The sequence below is a fragment of the Mauremys mutica genome, chromosome 1 (genome assembly GCF_020497125.1).
Source record: "Mauremys mutica isolate MM-2020 ecotype Southern chromosome 1, ASM2049712v1, whole genome shotgun sequence".
NCBI lineage: Eukaryota > Metazoa > Chordata > Testudines > Geoemydidae > Mauremys > Mauremys mutica.
This window is the reverse complement of record NC_059072.1, coordinates 233,154,144-233,180,732: the sequence shown is the minus strand read 5'-3', so window position 1 is coordinate 233,180,732 and position 26,589 is coordinate 233,154,144. Positions and strand designations below refer to the sequence as shown.

General features: G+C 41.3%; 1 protein-coding gene across 5 annotated transcripts in view; it reads left to right on the top strand.

Moving 5' to 3' along the window:
* TBL1X (transducin beta like 1 X-linked) overlaps nucleotides 1-26,589 on the top strand; it is a 339,461-nt gene that overhangs the window by 100,242 nt on the left and 212,630 nt on the right. The window contains exon 1 of one of the 5 annotated variants that reach the window (XM_044993693.1): nucleotides 9,778-9,796. The exons of the other annotated variants lie outside the window; for them this stretch is intronic. The gene's annotated coding sequence lies outside the window, so the exon portion shown is untranslated. Of the gene's footprint in view, nucleotides 1-9,777; nucleotides 9,797-26,589 lie in introns of those variants that run through there. 5 annotated transcript variants of the gene reach the window in all.

Below are 26,589 nucleotides of genomic sequence, written 5' to 3'. Positions count from 1 at the left end.
CGGGTTTCTAGGGTGAGGGCTAATGGTAGGTCAGTCCAGAAACCTCCCTAGGGCAAAGCAGCACAATCTAAAAATTGATTGGCATGAGTTGGCATGTAAATGTGTTTTGTTCTTTATTGTTTTGGGTGTTTTTATGTGGACTGCAGTCTGGTAGAGACTAGACTCACTGACTTAAGTGCAGATGACTAGTCAGAGAAGGGGAATGAGTTGATTTCCTTCGCAATATGCTTTGAAACTAATTGTGAAATACACATAGATGAGACAGTAACACGCACAATCAGCAAACTGACTGTCTCTTAAGCCTGTCTCCCTTCCCCCTCCTCCACCACACCATTTTAAACGGATTATCATCTGTTCATAAACTCTGAGTGCCATGGATGTTTAAGTGGAACTCTTTACAAAAGAATAGGGAATTTCACTTAAAAAACCCATGGCACAATTATGGCCCCTGATTTTGGAACTGCTTTTTACACAGTAGCTGTTTTTGCCTTTATCAAAAGTAGGAAAGAAATCCACGAAGCAGCTGCCCCAATACACACATAACAAATTAAATTTACTTAGTTATCTCTCTCAACATAAATGCATCACATTCCTTTTTTTTTATTATTTAGGAAAACAATTAGATTTATGGATGCTCTGCACACAGAAAAATATTGTTTTGCATACAACTTCATCTGATTTCATAAGGCAGTACATTGCAAGGAATAACATATATTTTTTTAAAAAAATTGTCTTCAGCACCCTGAAGTGATCTTCCTTTCTAGAAATTCAGGCCAAACTCAGGTGCAATGTAAAAAACAAAGAAAGCTTTTTTTATTTTTTTTAAAGCTGATATTAATAGCACTTCAACAGTTGTCACTTCCATTTTAGATGCATGAAAGCATTTTTAAATACATGAGAATTAGCTTATATAATAGATGGGGATGTTAATTAGCTTATATAATACAGGATATGAAACAGCTTAAAGTTGCAAGCTTTAGAAAGCCCTATGTTTGCAATGTGATCTAGTGTACTTGCAATAGTGTATCATTACAGAAAAGTCATACAACTCCAAATGTTTCAAAAATAATCCATTATAGGCTGAAATGAAATGTCTTCCAAGTTACCTTTATTTACTGTTTCAGATTACTAAAAAAATTAGCACTATCAATCATTAGCACTTCTTACTTCATTTACTTTATGCAAAACTTATATTGGGAGTTTTTCCTATATTATTAAAACCGTGTAGAAGGCCATACTTTCATATTGAGGTTTTGGTGACCTATACAAATCATTAAAGGATTTTCTTAGCTCATAGCTCATGATAAAAATACAGGCTTATATTGTATTCTTTGATTTTGTTTGTTCCGTTTACATGGCCTCAGAAGCATTAGAAAATACATTTGTACAACCAAAGTGCCTATATCTCATGAGCCTGATGAATATATACAGCCTTTCCAAGTACTAATTGAGGTATGATTCCCATATAATATGGGGCTTTAGCCCAAAAACGTCTGTTAATTATAGTGTAGGTTGCACTGTTGACTGCCTCACAAATCAAGTTGAAAGTGTACCTATTGCCGTGTAATTGTTTTCTGGAATTAAGAAAACAGGAGTTCCTTTTGGATTGGAAATTCTGTGGACCTGTGTCTGCTGCTTTTATCATTGGGATGAAACAGTAAAGGCACTTTCTAATTTCTATACTTGGCAGTAAATTCAAAGTTTTTACAGACACAAAAAACCTTGTACCTCATGACAATTGCTACTACTTTAGTGATAATACTGCTAATGTAAAGAACAGTTCTGTGATGGCCCAGTTGGAACAGTACACACCGTATCCTAGTGTTAGCCCTTAAACTCACTAATGCAGATCTATACTGGTCAGCGATGGGTTCTGTTTTTTTCACTCTGTTAGCTTGTGCTTAAGACATGGTATATTTATCTGTACTGTTGACTGAGAGTCAGACAGCATGAAGTGGTTTAACTAGAGTTGCATTCTTACTGTAAATCTTTTCCAGTAAGTAGGAGTCTTTTATGAGCAGTGATTATTCCTTTTTTTAGGAGTTGATATGGGGAGAAAACATGACTCTTTAACCAGGACCAGGGGGTAAAGTAGGATGACCCAGACAGCAAGTGTGAAAAATCAGGACGGGGTGTGGGGTAATAGGCGCCTATATAAGACAAAACCCCAAATATCGGGACTGTCCCTATAAAATTGGGACATCTGGTCACCCTAGGGGAAAGATTTGTCAGGTGAGGATACAGTGCTCAATTTAGCAACTAGAGTGGAACAGCTATTTCCTTTCCATTTGCAGTATAAGGAGAAAGGTGGATTGATTTTAAATCAGTGATTTTAAATAGCTGATTTTAATCATGATTTAAATCAGCAAGCAGACAACCTAGATTTAATTAATCAATTAAACATAAAGATTGTTATGTATTTGTAGTTTTTAGTTATTTTCCTAAGAAAGGTTGATTCTCCCTGGTTGATAACTTTTTAAAACATGTTGTTTGGCAACTAGATACTACATTTGGTGCTTGCTTTTGCTAACCAGGAAGATAAATTATATCTATACACATTTATTTAAGCAGTTATCTAAAATGGTGAATGAGGCATTTATGTATCAAATTAATTTTTACTTGTGATTTGTATCAAGCTATTTGCATGGAAATTCAATTTCAGTTAAAAGATACAAAACATTTATATTTTTTAATTAAATAAAACAATCTTTAAATATCCTGGATATATAAGTAAAACAAGTTTATCAAGTTAATCAAATATGTTTTTTGCATTTAAAACTAACATATTTTAAAGGAAGTGTTATCTGTAGTGGGTGAATTGAACTGATTGTTTCTGTTCACTAGGTACTTCAGGATTTTAGAACTAGTAGATCTCATCCTCATGTCTCATTTTAATTTATAGAATGGAAGAAGAAAACAAGCTTTTCTGCTTTTTCAAATTCCAGTTGGTTCCTTAACTTTGAATGAAATAGTCATTGAACTGAACTATCTGAATGAACTGAAATGAAGAAAATATTCTCTCTACACTTTCAGAACAGGCTACTGCTGTCAAAAGCTAGTTTAGCAGTTCAGCAAACTCTGATACAGGTTCTCAGCCTGTTCAGTGGTCTGACTTTGTTTAAATCTTCAGCAGAAAACATATACTGCTTAATATTATTTTTTGTGTTTTAATTTAAATGATTTTAATAGATTATAATAACCTTGGTTAAGGTTTAAGATTAGTAATTTAAAATTTAATTTTAAATATCTGATTTTTAAAAGTTTATATTTTAAAAAATTGATTTTTATCCATTGATACAGAGCAGTGCCTTATGTAAAATATTTTCCAGGCTTTAAGGCAAGTGGCAAAGATTGCAAGTGAATACAGAAAATGACAAACATGGCACAACTGTTCTTGAGACAAAGATCATAATTAGTTTGGGGAATGGAACAAACCCTTGGGAGACAAATGGATGTTGGGGGTCAAAATTGTCCCCTCTGTTGGTGTTCTTCCTTCGATCCCACACCCAGAGTGTAACCGGTGCCTACTTCAGGTATACCTGATAGCTACACTGTGCTCTCAGATTTAATTGTCTGTGTTTGGGAATGCAACTTCCTTAACTGGAAAAGCAATTTCTTAGGATCCTTTCCCAAGTATACTCTCACTGCAGGTACTTTCGTCTTGCTAGGCATTGTAGAGAAGCACAGTGCTTTCAGTTGATGACGCTGCACACAGGTTTGTCTGAAATCTCATCCATATCCACAGATTAAGTGATTAAAACTCTCAAACTTTCTTTCGCCTGCTCCTCTTCTTCTCTCCCCTCTTTCTTTCCACTTTCCCTGAAGAATTATTAACAGGTGCTAAGGGCATAAGTGTTGCATGCCACTGAAATCTCAGAGTGGAAATAAAAGATCAAAGAATTAAAAAAAAACAACCCCACCCCCAAAGTTGGGGCTACTTGTTGTAAAGGAATAGCATTGACTGTCTCTAGTCTGAGTTTGGAGGTGAAAAAATAACCATAATTGTTACAATCACATCAACCTATTTGTGATTTTTTCCATCTGTTTTCCATGTCCTACCACTAAAGAAAAGACATTAACAGAATGAGGCAGACCCATGAGACTATTTTATGAAATGTTAAGCACAACTGCCAGGGTTGCTGCACTGAGGGAGGGACATAGACACTCCTCTCATCTACGTAAGGCCTGGTCTACACTTGTAAATTAGGTCAGTGTTACTATGTCACTCAGGGGTGTGAAAAATCCACCCCCTTAGACGATGCAGTTAAACCGACCTAACCCACAGTATGTTGACAGGAGAATTCTCCCACTGAGCTCACAACTGCCTCTCGGGGAGGTGGATTACCTGTGCCGAGAGGAGAACCACTCCCGTCGGCGTAAGAAGTGTCTTCACTGAAGCACTAGAGCTGCGCAGCTGCAGCCTTTTAAGTGTAGACAAGCCCAAAGGTTATTTTCCCCTCTTCCTTCACCTCTCACCATTATTCATCCCATCCCCCTACCTCATGCTCTTTAAGCTGCAGATTTCAAAAAGATAACATTTTTCTTTCTCCCCATATCGAGATCTTGATCTCATCTGTGTTGACATTTTAGCTTTGAGAGGGAAAATGCAGTCTGTAAAGTTTCCATTAGTCTATAAGGTATTTAATAAGCGTTGAAAACATGAGCTCGGTTTCTTGGCTGAGCTAAGCAGAGCAAGCCATTCATATGGTTTTGTCCTCACCCAAAGCAGAAAAGGTTCTTTAGAACAAATAGAGAACTTGGCTGTTATAACGTCCCCTTTCCTTCCCCTCCCATTCTCCACCCTTTTCCAGAAAATGAAATGTTTATGAATAAGGGCCAAGTTCCTAATAAGGCAAGTGAAAACATAGCTATAATTTGTAGTTGAGAATACTGTGTGCAGTGTATGTGGCCACACATTCCTTTGGCAAGATGTTATTTGAGTTCCCCTTTAGCATATAATTATTATATCATTGCTTATAAAGAGAATTTTTTGTCAACCACTAAACTGCAGAGTTAACTCCAGATTTTAATGGATCATTTCTGAAGATCTTAGGAGAATCAACTCTTGCAATTTAATTTCTTTTGATTTAGGGTAACAAGTCTCACTATAGCAGCAGTGTAGGTATAAATAGGTAAAAATATAATACGCAGTATGTGTGTACATGTGTAAGTGCGTATAGTAGGTGTAGAGATATAAATGAAATCTGTCTTGACATGCACACATGATAACATTTTTCCTGCTTGTTTACAAAATGAAAGAATTTTCTTACCAGAGACAGATTTTCTGTTTAAAGCAGTCTCCCCAATTCTCTTTGAAGTGTTAAATCCTCCTAGGGTTTCATTTTTTGGCACAAGAGGAGTGGCTGTTTAAGCAGCCAACAACATAAGCTTGCACAGGAGCATTCCTGTTTTATTTTTGTTTCTAGGTCTGTTTCCTGTGTTGGGGGGGAGGAATGAGAACACAGCTGCTCCCAAAGTTCAAGATGAAGCTACTTTTTTCACTGTGTGTTTTTTTTTAAGCTTTGATCCTACTTTCTTACTGGAAGATTTGGTAAATGGACTTTAGTCTAATCTTCTATTGCTCTTTTATGGGCATGTTGCAAAAAATGTCCAGAATATGTGCAACACAAACAAACAAAACCCTCACATGCACAAAATGCCAACATGATCTTTTCTAGAATGAAATGGATATTTGACATAACATCAGTCTGGTAAGGTGACTGGTCAATATTTGTTTTTACATCTGATTTTTCCCCTCCTCCTTTGTAGTTTTTGTGTTTGCCAACACACAAGATGAATGAGTTATTCTGAACCCTAAAGTTGAATCCATTTGAAGCTTTATTTCTCTGATAAGTTGTATACAGTAGAGAAGGAAGATCAAATATTCATACTGGATTAGGTGGTTATTGCAGTAGCAACCATTATAGTTAAGATTGAAATACAACAACATATGCACCCTTTCCCTTTTTTCCAGTTACTCATAAACTTTTGGGGCTGAAATTGCCCATGCATACATAATCCATAACCAGAAATGACTTTTTGAATTGTGTGCTGCTTTTTATTTCTTCAGTTTTAAAAAACATTTTTGAAACAAACCCTTGTCCCATATGTTCAATCAGGATTTTACTCTCTCACTCTCACACCTGAAGTGGTTTTGATCAAATTTGCCTCATCTTGCAGCTCACAGTCAGATATAAAGAACAAGCAAAGAGGGGAGCAAATGGGTTCAGAAGTTTTGAGTGTTTAAAATATTTTCCTTGCATATATGATAGGATTTTCTATTAGGAATCTTTGCCCTGAGTAAACACTGTGAGTTTAGGTCGAATGTAGCGGTGTTAGATCGAATTAACCCTGCACCCGTCCACATGACAAAGCCATTTTTGTCGACTTAAAGGGCTCTTAAAATCGATTTCTGTACTCCTCCCCGACGAGGGGATTAGCGCTGTAATCGACCTTGCTGGGTCGAATTTGGGGTAGTATGGATGCAATTTGACGGTATTGGCCTCCGGGAGCTATCTCAGAGTGCTCCATTGTGACCGCTCTGGACAGCACTCTCAACTCAGATGCACTGGCCAAGTAGACAGGAAAAGCCCCGCAAACTTTTGAATTTCATTTCCTGTTTGGCCACCGTGGCAAGCTGATCAGCACAGATGACCATGGAGTCCCAGAATCGCAAAAGAGCTCCAGCATGGACTGAACGGGAGGTACTGGATCTGATCGCTGTATGGGGAGATGAATCTGGGCTATCAGAACTCCATTCTAAAAAACAAAATGATTAAGCGCAGCCAGACACCAGGACGGTTAGAAGAGCGCAGCTGGGTGTGCTGCACATCAGAGAAACGTTGAAAACCAGTTTCATGACTGGCCAGGCTACAGTGTCAAAGTTCTGTTTGTTTCTGTTTGATGAAAACCAGCCCCCTTGGTTCACTCTACTTCCCTGTAAGGCAACCGCCCTCCCATCCCCACTTTGATTTCCGCTTGCAGAGGCAATAAAGTCATTGTTTCAAATTCATGCATTCTTTATCAATTCATCACACAAATGGGGGGATAACTGCCAAGGTAGCTGGCAGTTATCAAGGCAGGACTGAATCTCCATTTGATGAAACTTAAAGAAGGAAATGATCTGGAGTCACTCCCATTTATGTCCAGGCGCCCCTGACTGACCTCACCAAGGCTGGCCAGGAGCACCCATGTCTGCCCAGGTGCCCCCGACCGACCTCACTGAGGCCGGCCAGGAGGAACCAGGAGACAGCAGCAGACGGTACAATGCGGCTGCTAACCATCTTTGCTAACTTGCAAAGGCAAGGAGCTGCTGCTGTGCTGCACTGCAGTACCGTGTCTGCCACCAGCACCCAGGAGACGTACAGTGACAGTGAGCTGAGCGGGCTCCATGCTTGAGTATGGCATCTGCATGGTAACCCAGGAAAAAAGGCGAGAAACGATTTTTTGCCGTTGCTTTCATGGAAGGGCGGGGGGCCTGACGATATGTACCCAGAACCACCCGCAACAATGTTTTTGCCCCATCAGGCATTGGGAGCTCAACCCAGAATTCCAGTGGGCGGCAGAGACTGCGGGAACTGTGGGATAGCTACCCACAGTGCAGCGCGCTGAAAGTTGACGCTAACCTTGGTACTGTGGATGCACTCTGCCAACTTAGTGGTCTTAAGTGGGGACACACACAATCGACTGTATCAAATCGATTTCTAAAAAATCAACATATTAAATTGACCTAATTTCGTAGTGTAGACATACCCTTTGCTCATATAGACTTTAAAACATCGGGGCAAGTGGGACAGACATACACAATAGACTTGTTGATCTTCTCTGCTTAGGCATGGGTTTGAAAGTTGGGATGGAGGAAGTGTGCACTATGTAGATTTTTAGGATGTATAAAATAAGAGGCAGAGAGAATGGTGCTGCCCTCTCCAAGAGGCACTTAGCTTAGGAAAATGAGTGCGTAGCTGGAAGCCAGGAACTCCTGGTGTTAATCCTACCTGATAGGATAATGGAGTCCCTTAGCTCTGTTCCTAATTGTGCTACGCTTTGCTAATTTTTATGCATATAAAAACACTTAATGAATTTCATATAGCAGGCCTTACGTTTCTTCTATGAAGTAGATGAATATAGTTATCCAATTTTACATATAGGGAAACTGATACAGTCTCCTACTGTTAAATATGTAACTTGGGATGCTGTCAAGTCTAATTTTGCCTATAATTTAGGTTTTGCATAAACAAGCATTTACAAAACCAAAGACCAATCAAAATGTTTCCATGGTCTTTCAAAATTCCACTAAATACGGGTTCTTTAAACAAGGATTTGCCAACAGTATTTGTAACCCAAATATTGCAGAATTGTGTTTATACATGAGAGCCTAAAAGTGAAATTCATTAAAAACTGATATAAACAGAAGTGAAACTCAGAAGCTTATGATTATTTGTTATGATAAATAGCATGTACAGTGGATAGTACAGTGGATTTGACTGTTAAAATCCTTTAATAATCCAAACTCTTGTGTGTTACACAGTAAGAATGTTTTTTTTAAATATTATTTTAACCTGACAGAATTTGTCAATAACAACAAATAGTTAATAAGCCCAATTCAGTGCAAGTTATGTCTTATTAAAGAGACCACAGTAGGCTCTTGTGTGAAATGAAGTGGGTAGATACATGGAGATTTGTATGTAGGTTACGTAGAGAATCAGAAATTTAAAGAAGGTGGTGTCCGTAAGGATTACAGTAGATAATACAAGGGGGAGCTGAAAGAGCAAGTCAAGGAAAAGAAGTTTGCAGGAGAGTAAAAGCGTATTGGAAGGATGCCCAAGGAGGCATGTAATGCTTCCAGTTAGCTCTTAAAAATACATCCTCTTATTTATAATGATGTGAAAATATCACCAGTTCATTACATCTAGATGTATTTGTCATCCTCAACTGGAGATTAGAAAATAGCATTACACTTGTTTCTCTAATACTGAAGTTTGAGAAAAGTTGTGTTGCCACTGATTTTTTTTTTTTAAGTTTGACTATCCATATCTTAGCAATTGGCCTTCCATTATTTTGGAGGGTTTTTTTTAACCCCCCCCCCAACTTAGTAAGAAGTGAATATTTAGTTTTAATGAACTGTGAGGTAATTTCCACCTTTTTGATGGATGAGATGATTTTCTACTGAGGAAGAGGCCATATCATCATATAAGTAACCTAAGTCCCAGGAGTTACATAAGGCAATGTTCCTTCACCATTGAAATATATATAATTATAGTTAAGGCTAAGTTTTTGTCATGGATATTTTTAGTAAAAGTCAGGGACAGGTCGTGGGCAATGAACAAAATTTCACGGAAGCCCATGTGACCTGTCCCTGACTTTTACCAAAAATATCCCTGACAAAAGAGGTAGGTGGGTTCAGCATTCACTGCTGCTGGGGCTCCCTGATCCCCCACTGCTGTGGTGTGTAGGAGCGCCAAGGCTGTCCCCCATCCATGGGGCTGTCCCCCTCACACCTGGGGCAGCTGGGAGCTCCCAGGTCCCCCTGCCCACGGGCTGAGCAGCTGTGGGGTCTGCTGGCTACCCAACAGCGTTTGGGCAGCTGCAGGGAGTCCCCCACCCCCTGTGGAGGCTGGGCAGCTGCAGGGTCCCCCCACCAGGATGGGGGCGGAGCTAGCTGGAAGCTCCAGCCCTGGGGCAGAAAATGTCATGGAAGTCAGTGGAAGTCATGGATTCCGTGACCTCTGTGACATAATCGTAGCCTTAATTGTAATATTTTAAAAAGTGATTCAGGCCCCAAATCATCAACAATACTGTAAGTACTACATATTCATCATGCACTGACAATTTTTTTAAGTTAATTGCCGTGGGTAAATAATAAAGGTAACAACATATGGATAGATACTTCTCAAAGCTTATGTTTACACTTACATAACACTGTATAATTAAAAAAATTAAACATGAATTAAAAGGACAAGGTAGAAGAATAAGAAATGTATATATACTATCAATATGTAGATCTGTTTTTATACACACCCACAACTTAGCTAATTATTCCTCATTTGAATTTTCTCAAGGAAGTCAGAATACTTGCCATACCATGTTATACCAATTAATTTTCATGTGTAAACTTGTCAGCAGATGTCCCAAGGATCTCGGGTCTGCTTCCACCCTCATGGTGTGGTGGGGTGTGGTATTTCAAAACTTGGCTACTGTGCACCTGGGAATGGTGAATCAGCTTTAATTAGATCTTTCTTTTGATGCTCAAGCCTTCCAGAGTCCCAGTGAATGCATGAGGGGGCTGAGGCAGAAGTTACACCCCTTAATACGTATGTACATATTCACAGAGTTTTAGTACTTGAAGAGTAGACTGCAACTTGTAAATGTGGAAGTCAGTATTTATATAAGCACACAGATAACAGAATAGTGTGAGTCCTGTTACCCCCTTGAGAATTCTTAACAATAAGGTAATAAGTCTAGAGGAACTTATGAGATGTTGATGGTGATTTGAATTACATTTGGCTGATATGTATCTAAAGAACGAGAGAGGTCCAAATTCAGCTTTGGTGCTAGCTGATGCAACCCTACTGGCTACCATATGAGCTGCACCTGTTTAAACTTGAACTAAATTTGATAAGGGGTCAGAATCCTGTTCACTGGTACATGCCTTTGTAGCAAGTTCTAGTTGTAATAAATGATTGAAATAAGGCCCCACCTCTTTTGCTTAGTAGTAGATTTTAAAAAAACAACAACCCCAGAACAACATGAAATCCACCACAATCTGTCTTCCTGAGATCTCTCTCTGATATGAATAAATTAGAAAATTACCCATGTATAGTTAATACATGGCTCTGTGTATGAAAAATGTTTGGGACTGAACTTAACTGCATTTTGTGATAAGTGCTATGCATTCTACATCACTATGTACAGTAAATGCTCATTAGTTATTGTAGGTGGAACATATAGTGATGCCTATAGTTATGGTTGCACAAGTATTTCCATTCCATGTTCAGTTGCATGTCCTTTTGGAATGAACTTCGGCAGGATTGTTCTCAGTCCTGGAGCAAAGTTTTTTGTGGACACTGAGGAAAAATGATAAATCTATCTTTGAAAATGAAGAGTATGATGTAGTAAGGATTGAGTATAATTTGCACCATTACTTAAAATTAGAAAAACTTTAAAAAAAAACAAAAACAATCTAGTGCCCCAGTCATAAGCATCCTGAACTTGAAATAGTTTCTAGGTCATAGTTTTGCCTTTTGCTGGTTTAGTGACAATCCAGTTATAATTTGAAGTTATCTAGAGAGGTTTAAAACCATGCGTTACTCATGTGCAGTGATATATTTTTCAATACAATCTACTACTAATGTTGTATCAGTTATGTTAACACCACAGTTGTGTTTGCTAGGAGAGTTTGTAGGAAGTTCTGCCTGGTTTTCTATCATCCGTGAAGGGGTATAGAGAAGGAACCAGGGTTCAGAAAGAATGTTTTCCCCTCCCATTCTTAGCAGAAAGGTGCATAGAAAAAGTGGTGGGGTCTCATGATGATGTACAATACGTGGCATCTGAACTCTTTTACTTCTTCATCACTGTGTCCCATCAGTTGGGGTTGATGGCTCTTCTTCTTGCTATCAGATTGCATGGCTAATCAGGCAGCTGCTGCAGGCCAGTTGTACTGATGAGGCTGCCTGAAGACTAGCTCTATTGTGGGCCCTGATTCCTGATACTACCCTGAATCATGGCTCATACTGTTTTATTGTGTAGCCTATCAGCTCTCGTCTTACCTAGCGTCCATCTTAGTATGTTCGTTTCAGCAGTGTGAAGTAGTTGTTCTCTCTTCCTTGGAGGATGGAGATGGAGGATGGAGATGGATGGCAGGAGATGGATCACTTGATCATTGCCTGTTAGGTTCACTCCCTCTGGGGCACCTGGCATTGGCCACTGTTGGTAGACAGGTTACTGGGCTAGATGGACCTTTGGTCTGACCTGGTACGGACGTTCTTATGTTCTCTTTGGCAGCATTCCAACCCGACCTGTATGTCATAGCTGGCCTAATCATGAACTTACCCACTTTACTCTTTAGTTTACTTGGCATATCTTATCACAGAGAATTCCCATCAGCTCCCTCCATTTACACCAAGAAGTCTTCATGCAGCTCCCAGCATCTGCATCCACATTCCCATACAGCTCAATATTGGACTGAGGTATTAAAGTCTGTACAACAATTTAAACTCTGTGTGCCATTAAGTTTTATGGGCTTTTCATTGACCCTCTCAATGAAGCATTACATATATTCCATTTCTTGTCAGCTGATTCATAAGCCATTTTCTTCTAAGGCAGAAGAAACTTCTCCATAGTTCTAGGTCCATTTTCTATTTTGTATTTATCTTCACTGTGCAACATAATGTCATTGGCAAAAAGTATTCTCTATGTAGCCGCTCCCCTAATCTCTTGCATCAAGGTGTCCATTACAATTACAAATAGGAATGAGCTTACGGCTGATCATTTGATGAAGACCTGTCCTTACAGTGAATGACTACCTGTATCCACAGCTGCTTTTCGTTACTGTTGTGCTACCCTTGTACATGTCCATCATAGTCTGAACATATGAATCTGGCAATTGCATCACCATAAAAATTCTCTAGGGACTGTGTCATAAACCTTCTTTAAATCCATAAACACTGTACAGTTCCTTGCATTTCTCACTGTACTTCTCCTGCAATATTTGGCCTGGAAACACTGCATCCATTGTTGACTTTGCTGGCATAAAACCAAATTGGTTGTCACTTACTTGGATGCTCCAGTCCTTTCCAAAGTCTTTTCTCGATAATTCTTTTCAGCCATTTCATTGTGTGACTCATTAACTCGATGGGTTGGTAATTAGTGCATTCTTTTAGATCTCCTTTATGCTCTTCCTCCACTCATCAGGCATTTTTCCAGTACGGAAAAATAAGTTGAATAACTTTGTCATCACCACTCCCTAATAGCCTAATGGGTGAAATTCCTCAATTGATATACTGTTTGGCACCATTGCTTTCCCTTGTTTCATCATCTTTAGCACTGTCTGAATCTCCAGCATGGTGGTAGGTTTTGCGAGGTTGTTGCTTGCACGTATTTCCTTCAGTAGTTTCTTTGCATCTCTTCATTAAGCAGTTTCTTATAAAACCACTGCTACCTCTTAATTTCATCATCTTCCACCACTACTCTCCCATTTTCATCTGTTACACATTTCACAACTCTGAAATCCTCTGTGCTTCTTTGCCTAGTCTTGGTTAATCTATATAGTCCCTTCCCCCCTTTCTTCTTTAGTAATCCTGAATGTAAGGCTTTAAAAGTCTGAACTTTAGCTTCCACAACTGTTCTTTTCACAGTTTCTCTCTCCCAGCTTGTATTCCTCATAACTTTCTACTTTTCGTACTTTCTGCCATTGCTTACACTTTCACTGCCTCCTGCATATCGTTGGAACTCCTTCCCATGAAATTCCCCTACTTTCTTTTGGCCACAGGCAGCATATAAAGTTTCTGTAGTATAGTGGATATTTTCTCTCAAACCATATTGATATCATTGTGTTCGGTTTGGTCACTGTCCAACCTTCATTGGACCTCATCCTTAAATCCCAGACTTCTCTACTCACATCTTTTCTCCTCACACTAGACTTTTCACCCAGGAGTCTATTGCAAGCAATCTGCTGCTCTGCTTTCTACTCTCCCAGGATCACTTTACAGTCCCTCATGTTTCTTTTGGGCAGGAAATAGTTCATCTGGGACTTGTTGGCCTTGCTTTTGTATATAACTAAGTGTTCCTCCATCTCTACAAAGTATGAACTGACAAGAAGCAGGACTGAACTGTGGCTAACTCTAAGATATCTTCATTGACTTAATTTCTGGTTTCCAAAGTATTGTCCTCCATGACAATTATTGTAGTCCTCTCCATGTTCTCCCATTGAGATCTGCTGTGATAATCAAGTACTCAGCTTGTGGTACTTCACACATCACTTGGTCCAGTGCTACATGGAATTCCCTCTCCTTCCTCCTCAGTCATACAATCAGCCTGCAGCGCATATCCTCATAAAACGTTAAATATTTGTTCTCCACTCAGTGCTATTCTAGCTTTCATCTGCCAGTCACTCTTCCTTTAGATGTCCACTACCTTATCTTGTAATATTCCTGCCCCATTCTTTCTTGCTACTGAGCAATGATACATTATCTTGTAACCCTTCCTGTTGTTCATGGAATCAGAATTCTACTGCTGTCAAGCAAGGCGTTACACAAGATGGGGTTCTTGTAGTTCAATTTAACTTTTTCTAGCGGTGTTTAGAACTTTTATATTCTTAGTTCTAGTTATTTGTGTTACTCTATCTCCTCTTCTTTCTTTTCTGGCCCACTGGTTTGTCTCATCCCACTGTTGTCTTTTCTCTTTATTCTGTAGATTTTTTGATGGAGGAACTGTCATTTATTATATTTTTACAGCACCTAGCACAATGAGATCTCAGTCTGGTAGGCCTCTGGATACTACTGCAGTTTAAATATTTAAAAATAATACTTGTGTTCTCAAAGTGAATTATCACTGGTGAAGTCTGTTCAGGTACTGATTTAAGTGAAAAATGCCCCATTTTCTCTATCCTTTGTCTTCATCCAATTGCTACCGTCTTTCAGAACCTTAGATCAGTTTACTGAATCTGACATATTTTTATATATTTTTTTTTCAAACTTAGTGAAGCAGACTAGAAAATGTTTATATAAAGCCCTTTTCAGTGCATGGAATAAAACACAGGTAGTGTATTTACTGTGTAGAGTCAGCATAGGGCATCTCAGTTGACACATTCAGATTACTTTTCATTTGCATTGGCCTTGTGATGGGTTCCCCCCAGGGTTCCACCTGGAACTGGGGTACCACTGAGCCCCCTGACCCACCAGCTATGGCTCTCTTTACACTGTGCTGCTGTGACCAGCCTGCATTTTCACCAGCATACATACAGGTAGGGGCACCCAGCTGCAGTTACATGTAGACGCTGTGACCAGCCCCTGCATGGGAAGGCTACAGCTAAGGAACTTCCCAGCTACTCATGCATGCACCTCCCTCTGGAGTGTAAACCCAAATTATACCGTCTTGAACTGTACAGCGTAAGCTCATGAAATTCGTTCCCTCCCTCAATGTGGAGAAGAAATATACAACAGCTTTCTGCCCCAAGTTATGACTCTTACACACATTTTAGATAAAGCAAAAACAAGTTTATTAACTCGAAAAGATTGATTTTAAGTGATTATAAGAGATAACAAATAGATCAAAGCAGATTACCTGGCAAATAAACAAAACACGCAAACTAAGCTTGATGAACTACATAGATCCGATATGAATAGTAAATCCTTACCCTAAGTGATGATACAAGCAGGCTGCAGATTCTTAAGGGGCAAGCTGCACTAGCTTACAGCTTGGAATCCCCAGGTGTTCCATTCACAGGTTAAAAGTCCCTTTAGCCTGGGTCCAGCAGTTCCGCCAGTTCAGTCTTTGTTCCTCAGGTGTTTCCAGGAGTCACTCTGGGTTGGGAAGTCAGTGAAGAACCACGATGATGTCACTTCCCTGCCTTAAATTGCTTTTTCATATGGCGGGAACCCTTTCTTTCAAAGCTTGGTTCCCACGCCAGTCAGTGGAAAAACACAGATATTCCAAAATGGAGTCCAGCACCAGGTGACCTGGTCACATGTCCCTGTAGTGTCACAGCCGCCATCACTCGGAGGCTGTTTGTAGTGTCCTCAGGAAGGCTCCCAGGCAGAAAAAAAAGATTCTTCTAAAGCAGGGTCGGGCTAACATCGGGTTTCCGAACTTGTATGGAGTGCTAGTTAGGGAAGGCTGTGCCTCCCAAACAGCCAGACGTGGCCCAGTCCCTGCCCCCATCTGACCCCCCCCCCCCCGCTTCTCGCCCCCTGACAGCTCCCCCAGGACTCCTGCCCCATCCAACCATCCCTGTTCTCTGTCTCCTGACAGCCCCTACACCCCGGACCCCAGCCCTATCCATCCCTCCCTCTCTGTCTTCTGACTGCCCCCAGACCCCTCGCCTTATCCAACCCTTCCTCTCATTCCTGACTGCCCCCCTGGAACTCCTACCCCATCCAACCACCCCTTCTCCCTGACCGCCCCCTGCCGCCCCATCCAACCCCCCCCTCCTTCTTGACTGCCCCCCGGGACCCCTGCCCACATTCATCCCCCCTGTTCTCCACCCTCTGACTGCCCTGACCCCATCCACACCCCTGCCCCCTGACCACCACTCCGAACTCCCCTGCCCTCTATCCAACCCTCCTGCTCCCTGCACCCTTACTGCGCTGCCTGGAGCACCTGCGGCTGGCGGCGCTACAGCCGTGCCGCCCAGAGTACCAAGACAGGTGGTCGTGCTGCTGGGTTGGAGGCAGCCATGCCACTGAGCAGCACAGAGCACCAGGTCATGCCAGGCTCTGCAGTTGTGCTACCCGGCAAGAGCTCGCAGCCCCGCCACCCAGAGCATTGCGCCGGCAGTGCACTGAGCTGAGGCTGCAGGGGAGGGGGCACTGCAGGGGAGGGGCCGGGGGCTAGCCTCCCAGGCTAGGAGCTCAGGGGCCAAGCAGGAGGGGTCCCGTGGACCGGGTGTGGCCTGCGGGCCGGGTGGTAGTTTGCCCACCTCTTTTCCAAAGCCTATTGTTTTCTCCTAGCAGCAAAGAATCCTGTGGCACCTTATAGACTAACAGACGTTTTGCAGCATGAGCTTTCGTGGGTGAATACCCACTTCTTCAGATGCAAGTAGTGGAAATTTCCAGGGGCAGGTTTATATAGGCAAGTAAGAAGCAAGCTAGAGATAACGAGGTTAGTTCAATCAGGAAGGATGAGGCCCTGTTCTAGCAGTTGTGTGAAAACCAAGGGAGGAGAAACTAGTTCTGTAGTTGGCAAGCCATTCACAGTCTTTGTTTAATCCTGAGCTGATGGTGTCAAATTTGCAGATGAACTGGAGCTCAGCAGTTTCTCTTTGAAGTCTGGTCCTGAAGTTTTTTTGCTGCAGGATCATAGAATCATAGAATCATAGAATCTCAGGGTTGGAAGGGACCTCAGGAGGTCATCTAGTCCAACCTTAAGATGGCCACCTTAGATGGCCACCTTAAGATCTGCTATTGTGTGGCCAGGGAGGTTGAAGTGTTCTCCTACAGGTTTTTGTATATTGCCATTCCTAATATCTGATTTGTGTCCATTTATCCTTTTCCTTAGAGACTGTCCAGTTTGGCCGATGTACATAGCAGAGGGGCATTGCTGGCATATGATGGCATATATTTCACAGGTGAATGAGCCGGTGATGGGGTGGCTGATCTGGTTAGGTCCTGTGATGGTGTAGCTGGTGTAGATATGTGGGCAGAGTTGGCATCGAGGTTTGTTGCATGGATTGGTTCCTGAGCTAGAGTTACTATGGTGCGGTGTGCAGTTACTGGTGAGAATATGCTTCAGGTTGGCAGGTTGTCTGTGGGCGAGGACTGGCCTGCCACCCAAGGCCTGTGAAAGTGTGGGGTCATTGTCCAGGATGGGTTGTAGATCCCTGATGATGCGCTGGAGGGGTTTTAGCTGAGGACTGTATGTGTTTTCTCCTAATGGCCCATTAACCTGAATGGGCCCTTCCCAGCCAACCATCTGGAGAGCCTTTTGTCTAGTGGGCGTTCCTCATATGTAATCACATTTGTAATACAGATATATAGTCAATACTCCTAACTTCAGATACAAAAGTGATACATGCATACAAATAGGATAATCATATTCAGTAAATCATAATCTTTTCAATGATATCTCGTATAACCTATCTTACATAAAACATATCAGAATTATGCCATAATCATATCATAATATTACCGTGAAGTATATAGGGCGCAGTGCCACAGGCCTGTATTGGCTTTGTTAGCTATACCTACCTATACCTATTCCTGCTGTAGGAAAACTTCAGACTGAAGTTCTGGGTGAAACGTCCTCTCTCCTATATAAATTCTGATTCTTTTTACTGTGTTCAACTCATCCTTCCACTGTGCTTCTCAAGCTAGAAACTGTAGTCATCCTTGGTCTTGTCGTCTTTTCCCTTGTATGGTTTACCTAAAGCCCTATACTCTATAAATATCCAAGGGTCGAGAATACTGCAGACCGTTGCTTTGATATCTGGAAAGTTGTATGATTTCACCCTCTTCCCAAAAACCCTCGTTGACATTTATTGACTTTCTGGCCATCTCAGAATCCAATTGAAAATTCCAGCTCCTCTAGCTACTTTCTAGGAAGAGCTATTCAGAAATTGAATTTTTTGTTTCACTAGAAATGAAAATGATTCAAAATGTTGGAATTTCCGACTGAACAGAAATTTCAATTTGAGATCAGTGTTTCATTTTCATAATGTCAAATTGTTTAATTTTGAGTTAACACTTTGATTCATTTTATTTTGCCTTGTGGTATCTGATATTTTAATATAATGTAAATAGTCAAAATTATGAATTAGAATGATAAAGTTGAAAGAACCTTTTGTCAGCAAAATGAGATGTGAAATTCAGATTTGTTTAGACCGGTGTTTCTCAAACAGGGGTCGCTGCATGTGTAGGGAAAGCCCCTGGCGGGCCGGGCCAGTTTGTTTACCTGTCCCGTCCGCAGGTCGAGCCGATTGCAGCTCCCACTGGCTGCGGATTGCTGCTCCGGGCCAATGGGAGAAGCTGGAACGAAACTGGAGCCTGTCTGCAGGGTCAACCCTGTGCATCTTGCAGGCATTCTCAAAGGCCGTCAGGAAGCTATCCATATCCTCCCACTTCTTATGCTGCGCCAGGAAGCACTTATCAAAGCTCCTTGCAGTTTTGGGTCCCCCCTCACTCACTGCAGCCAGGGTTTCAGCAGCTCCCATTGGCTCGGAGCAGTGATCTGCGGCCAGTGGGAGCCGCGATCGGCTGGACCTGCGGATGGGGCAGGTAAACAAACCGGCCCGGCCCACCAGGGGCTTTCCCTACACAAGCGGCGACCCCTGTTTGAGAAACCCTGGTTTAGACTTTCCTCATCCAATTTCATTGAAATTGACATGTTCCCCATTAAATGTTTTGATTTCAATTAAACTGCATTTTTTGGTGGAAAATAGTTCTGTCAAAAGATTTTTTTTAACTGATCTATTAGGTATTTTGCTAGTAAAATACCTAGAACTCTCATTCAAATGGACATTGAGAAACTACTTCTTTGTTTTATTTTTATTATGTTAAGAACAAAAATCAAATTTTCCTGGCAATGGAAACTGCAGTAGATCATTCCTCTCTATCTTTCCCTAAAACCTACTAGTTCATATTCGGAGCTCAGATACTACGGAGGCCCTTGGATACTATGTTGATGAGTGCCACATGTAATGAGCATTATCTATGATACTCTTATACTCGGCATTTCAGAATGTGTTACAGAAAGGCATTGCATAAAAAATAAATTGTAGTATGCACTTAGCTTTCACAGAGCTGTGGATGTTATTGCTCTGGGCAATACTTAAAACGTAGGTTCTAATTTTGCTCAGAGTCCCAGGCCCACTATTATCTGTGTACGCAGAACTGAACAATGAACCGTCTTAATTCTGGAGGTGGCTTAATGGATGTCTACATGCAGTTTGGGCATTTGGAATCACTGGCAAAATTGTTCCTGCTTGCTCTCAAATTTGTCCACTTCTGTTACTGATCTGATATGTAACAACTACATTATTTTTATTTAAACATGACATAATATGACAATGAGAGCTTGCTCTAAGTTTGTCAGCTACAGTCTGTTTTGTCCTCTGCAGTCCAAAATAGAGGATGACCTTTGATGTCCACAGCACACCCCACATCATCGTACCAAAATGATATTTATTGCGTCACATCGTGACATGTTTAGGAATTCATTAGATACAGTCATTAGTTACTCTGATCTGTCTGCTTCTGCTAGAAGGTAGCATTACTAAGGCACAGCTTGTATTGAACACTGGCATTATTATTATTATTTAAACATTATGTAACTTGAACAAAACCACAACCAGAGCCTGCTGCTAACAGATTCCTGTAGCTCTCTGAAGTTCAGAACCCCACCTTCCAAAATGGAGGATGACCTTTGGTTTCTGAAGCAAGACCCACAGTAATATCTGCTCCACATAGGATTAAAGGCTTAACAGAATGACAGCACCTTCAGCCGTGCAGTATCTTCCTGGTGTCTGGCTTGTGATTTTTGAATTTCTAGGCTTGGCATTACTGAGAGATGGACTTGTACGTGCTTGAGTGTTTTTTAATAAATCTGGGGCTAAATTAATTGTACATGATTTTTTCCCCCATATCTTCTTGACTTAAAACTTGGAAAGCTGCTCTCTTAATTATTAAAGAATCAATTAAACTCTTCTGCACTCGCCAACTTGCATTTCATTCTATATTTTGCCTCTCTTTACGGAGTCTCTGGGGTTAGTATCTGTAAAGTCACTGGGTCAGTGGCTAGGGGTGCTATCTGCTTCCGAATACACAAGAGATTAACTCTGGATTCACTTTTCCCTCTTCCTTTATTGGTGCTTTGGGGGAAGGGCTTCTGTCAGGGATGGGTAAGAAAGAGAGGCATTCCTTTGGATGGGCAGGATTCAGTAATCAAATAGTGAGGTCTATCTGGTTTAACACCCAGGATTTGTGGAGTTGCATTTTAGTGTGTGTGAGAGGTGGGGTGTGTGTTTGTTACCGGGTGTACGGTTATATAAATTTTCTCTAGCCTAACAGACCTAATAACTTTTGCTTTGATGGTTCTACCATCTTACAGTCACCTTTGGCGGGTGTTTTGTGACTTTAATGTGACCGACTCTGTTTTATTTTTAACAATGAGGCATTTCCTCCCCCCCCCCCCACAATTGAAGTAGGGTTTCAATCTAGCAAACTCTTGAGTAATGTAGATAAACTCTCTCTCTATTATATGAGTTTATTCTTTATAAGAATAGGGTGAAGATTTTAAAAAATGACTAGTAATATTGGTGCTTATGAAATACCTTATAGGAGCCTAGAGAGACAAGAAGCAGCAAAGAATCCTGTGGCACCTTATAGACTAACAGACGTTTTGCAGCATGAGCTTTCGTGGGTGAATACCCACTTCTTCGGATGCAAGCAGTACGAAGAAGTGGGTATTCACCCACGAAAGCTCATGCTGCAAAACGTCTGTTAGTCTATAAGGTGCCACAGGATTCTTTGCTGCTTCTACAGAACCAGACTAACACGGCTACCCCTCTGATACTAGAGAGACAAGATGGGGGAGGTGATACCTTTAATTGGACCAACTTCTGTTGGTGAGAGAGACAAGGTTTTGAGCTTACACAGGAGCTTGCCGCTCTGTAAGACCAACAAAAGTTGGTCCAATAAAAGATATTACCTCACTCACCTTGTCTCTCTAATATCCTGTGACCAACATGGCTACAACAACACTGTGTATTACAGGAGCTTGACATTTTTCTTGAAAATCAACATGCTTTAAAGTCTCACATTTGACACCCAAAAATCACTAGGGAGTTTTGAAAATTTTGGGTGTTGCATCTAACCAGACTAAATTCCTTTCAACTAGTGGAATTTATAAACTCTGTAGACCATTGGCAAAGCTTATAAAGTCCATTGGGATCCAATGAAGCTGTCAGGAGTGATTTGGTGTCTGTTTCAGAATGTCTATCACCTGGCCCTGTTAGCCCTGTGCACTAGACCGCAAGTAGGATTATTCAATAAAACAAACATGAAGTTTCTAGTCCAAGCTGGCTTTATAACTTTTTTTGATGGACCAACTTTTCCTAATGAAATATGTTGTCTAATTAACTTCCAGATTTAAAAAGAAAAAAAAATCCCTGTGGCTAGAGACTACACATGCAAAATTTCAGGAAGAAAGAAAATATATTTTTAGTGATGGTGAAAATCTGTCTTACAATGGAAAGGAAGTGACGTTCTTAATTACGGACAATAGTACGTAAGCTACGTCTACACTGCTCCACAGTTTGGACTACGGGGGCATGAGTAGCACTGCACACCAAAGTAACTCCCCCATGTGGATGCTGCAGGGTCAAACGAAAAGGTTCCTAGTTTGCAATAACGTAGTTCAAACAGGACCACATTAACGCAAACTAGGACCCTTTTATTTTGAGCCTGCAGCATCTATGTGGGGGAGTGACAATGCAGCACTTTGGTGCGCACTATTATTCACACCCGTGTAGTCCACTGCAAGGCAGTGTAGGTAAGCCCTTCGTGTGTGTGGCTAAAGCAGCTTTTATACTGAAAGCCCTTTACAAACATGAACTAATTAGTATAATTTACAATGGTGGAGCTATTACTGTTGCCCCAGAATGTATATGTGCGTGTGTGTATCTGTGTGAGAGATGCTCATGTTCATAGTACTAAATAATAATATGGTCAAATTGATTTTGCTTGCAAAATTAGCAAGACCAGTGTTTCATCAGTCATGCTTATGGGAGTTAGTAGCTGTACTTTCTGTGGCCCTTATCCAACAAACTCTAATGCATGCTATTGAACTGAATGAGACCAGTTGTGTGTAAACATGTGCAGGGTCAGGGACTGTGCTGGCAGAGGGTATGTTGTAACTTCCACAAAGCCTCTGGCCCGGTTATCAAGAAATTCACAAATTTGATTCTAGAGTGAGCAGAACCACATAGATGACCTCAAAGAAGTTACAGACTTCGCCAATATAACCTACAGAGCTTTTAACTGTACTAAGTCCCACGTTTCAGCCTTCACTGAAGTTATAAACTGTACAGTTTCTTATCTTACGGTATCACAGTTGTTACAATCTAAAGGGGCTTCGATATTTCCCTAAGAATTAAGAGTTAAACAAATTAACAAAAATCTATACTGTTTAGAACACAGGGTGAATCAGTAAAATCCCCAACTCCTCTGCTTGCTTGACTCTCCGCATTACCCTATGAATCTAGAACAATGGCCCTCTTAGGAGCTAAACTTGACCTCCCAGTTTCAAAGGAGAGATGGAGGGAAAATGCCCCCTTCAACATTTCAATGGAGGAATCTGTTTTTCATCAAAAATAGTACAGTAGTTTGTTTTAACCATCTTCTATATCCATATATACTGGTATCTGTATCATTTTACTTAAGTAGACAGGACCAAAATCTCCAACAGCCAGCTCCCGCCCCCTGCTGGAGGCTAGTTGCCCATCTTGGGCTCTGGTTATGTATTGTTGATTTCTCTTTCATTTCCTCCTCCATTTTCCTTGTATGCTTATTATTTGTTTGTGTAACTGTAATGACTAGAAGCTGCAACAGAGTTCTGCACCTATGGAGGCTCTTGCTAAACCCGATGATGTCCGCTAAAGTCATAAATATGACTTCATAATCAGGTTCTTTCCAGAATTTTCAGTATGTAGCTAGGGCAAGGGGTTGTTAGATTTTTAAGTTAAGCAGACCAGAACACCTGGAGAAGTGTTCTCTTGAACAGTATAGTTAGAGCCCTGTGCACATACAAAATTTGTATCCACATCTGGTCCACAGATATAAAGTGGATATCTGTGGATTTGCAGGATTCTAGATACAAAATTTGTATTCGCATCCGATCCACGATCTGCAAAAATTGTCCATGGTTATAAAGCGGATATCTGCAGATTTGCAGGGCTCTAAGTATAGTATTTTTTATTATCAGACAGTTTAAACTTGGAAATTCCTTTAGGAAAAAAATGAAAAAACAGCCAGTGGTATTAAGACAATTCTACTAAGTTTAAAGAAATGTATTAATATAAATATTCCTTACCTTTCCCTTTCCAAAGTCTAGCTTTCAACAGTTTTGTGATCTAGTCTTAATCGGTTATAGAAAATGCCCCATATAGTTAAGCAAAAATCCCATTCATTATTACTCAAACATCAATTAAAACATTATGTTCAGTGGTTAGATCTAGGTATAAAATATTCACTATATTTGAAATTTAGATTTTGGGTTAAATCAGTGAAAATAGTTTAAAACAACAAAACTCATCAAAACAACTTCCTCTTCAAATCTAAAATCACCCAAATGACTTTATCCTCAGTTTTAACCTCACAAAACTGAAAATCTACATTATAAAATTACTTTTCTTTCCTATGGAAATGCAGAAAGAAGGTCTTTGACCTCAGAGTAATTTCTCTATTATTCAACTCTGTTGATAATTTTTCTAACAATGTTTTTTTGTTTTGTTTTGTTTTAAATCTCCCTTTCAATTAGAGTGAGATGTCATTAGATCAGGGCAGTGTCCCTTCAACGACACTGGAGCTCTGTGCCTATTTTAATAAGATCAAAGTGTAGACTTACTCTAATGGCTGTCTCAAAGCTTTATTTCCTGCAGTAAAGTTTTCTGCATGATGTAGGTAGAATAGTTTTACAGGTCTGGAGCAGCATATACAAAGCACACATACAAAGCTTTTTTCTTCTGCATTCTGCTGCAATGGCAGTCACTTCTTAGTTAAGGTTGCAACTCAATTTCCATTTCTAGCCTAATTTGGGTTCCTTGTCTAAAATCAAAATGCACTATCAATTTCTTAATTGGTAGGATAGATGTTAGTCCAAGCAACGTTATCTGCAAAATTTTGAAGTAAATCCAAGAAGAGATTCTTGAATTAAGTCACCCTCACATTAGAGATGATAAACGCCATCCCACAGTTCTTCTATTTTTGTCAATGTGTAGTAAAAATAAAAAATATAAACTGAGAAAGGAGTCCCCTAGAAGAGACCTCCTGACCAGGACCGTAATTTAATTGATTAAAGTCTGATTTTAAGAGTGTGTAAATTTTAATGTAGTCATATTGCCAAGGAATGTCAGCTGCTGTGATCTTAGCCTAGCTCAGTGTTTCTCAAACTGGGGTCACCGCTTGTGCAGGGAAAGCCCCTGGCGGGCCAGGCCGATTTGTTTACCTGCCTTGTCTGCAGGTCCGGCTGATCGCAGCTCCCACTGGCTGCGGTTTGCTGCTCCAGGCCAATGGGAGCTGCTGGAAGCGGCGCGGGCCGAGGGACTTACTGGCCGCCTCTTCCAGCAGCCCCCATTGGCCTGCAGCGGCGAACTGCGGCCAATGGGAGCCGCGATCGGCCTGACCTGCAGACGGGGCAGGTAAACAAACCAGCCTGGCCCGCCAGGGGCTTTCCCTACACAAACGGTGACCCCCCAGTTTGAGAAACACCGGCCTAGTTAGTCAAAGAGTGGTCTGGATGACATTTTCTTTTTAAATAGAAATCAACTTAACCCTTGAACTTGCAGAGATAGAGCTCAAAGGGTAATCCGATCATTGGATAGATGTGTCAATGGAATAAATACTTCCTTCCCATCCCCAGTCAAAAAGCTCACAAAAGGGTTCTCCCCTTCTGCAACCCTGGGAGATGCACAGAAGAACTAAAATGCCTCCTCTCTTATAGTCCCTTCCTCATGTCAACTGGAAAGGATCCCTGGCTCTGACTAACCTCCGATCTGTGGAGAGGTGAGCCTAAGATCTGAGGGGACAACAGGAAGGCTGGGATGTTTGGTGGACCATCTCCCATCCTGTTCCATGGATCCACTGAGATCTGCAGGAGGGAAGAACCCCAAGCAAACTGTAAGGAGATCATTGATTCCCCCTCAAAGCCTTAGGTAGCTTGTTGTGGTATCAGTCCCCCAAAAGCCTTTAGGATCATTTAGTCCCCTCTCCCCTTCAGGCCATTGGGAGGCTACTTAGGGGCCATCCTAACCACTGAAATAATCACTAGGCTTTTTTATCCTCACCAAACCTCCCTATTCTGGCCATAGTGGATTGATTGTAGTTCTCAAACTCCCCTGCTATACTCACTCTCGTGGGTAAAAAGTCTCCTCATAGTAGTGCTTTGTGGTGGTACCCAGGTGATGGGAAGTCTCTCTTCACAATTCCCCCGCATGTGAAGTCTCCCTGCAGGGACTCTCCCACATGCTGCAGTTGTGTTTGCCTCTTCCTATCCTGCACAGAAGAAATATTGATGGGAGAGATGCAACTTGCCCTCACACAGGAAAAGCCCAATTCTTTTTCCACTGAAACCAATGGAAAGACTGGGTTGCATGTCTGGTATCTCCTACCAACTAATAATGAAGTTTCAGGTGCATTAGTCGTATTGTTTTTATCACTTTGTGAGTGTGAGGTAAGCCAGTGGTTCTCAAACTAGGGCTGCCGCTTGTTCAGGGAAAGCCCCTGGTGGGTTGGGCTGGTTTGTTTACCTGCCGCGTCCGCAGGTTTGGCCGATTGCAGTTCCGAGTGGCCACAGTTTGCCACTCCAGGCCAATGGGAGCTGCAGGAAGCGGCGTGGGCTGAGGGACTTACTGGCCACTGCTTCCCACAGCCCCCATTGGACTGGAGCGGTGAACCACGGCCACTGGGAGCTGCAATTGGCTGAACCTGAGGACGGGGCAGGTAAATAAACTGGCCCGACCTGCCAGGGGCTTTCTCTAAAGAAGCGGCAGTCCTAGTTTGAGAACCACTGATGTAAGCTATTGTGGCTATTGGAGTATTGGGTTGGATGGATCATGAAGTGCTTCTTGTAAGGAAGTTTTTATATTCCTACAGAATGTATTGTGAATGCTTTAGGGTTTTTGTTTTGTTTTTGTTTTGCTGGAGGGAGTGGGAGGACAATCTC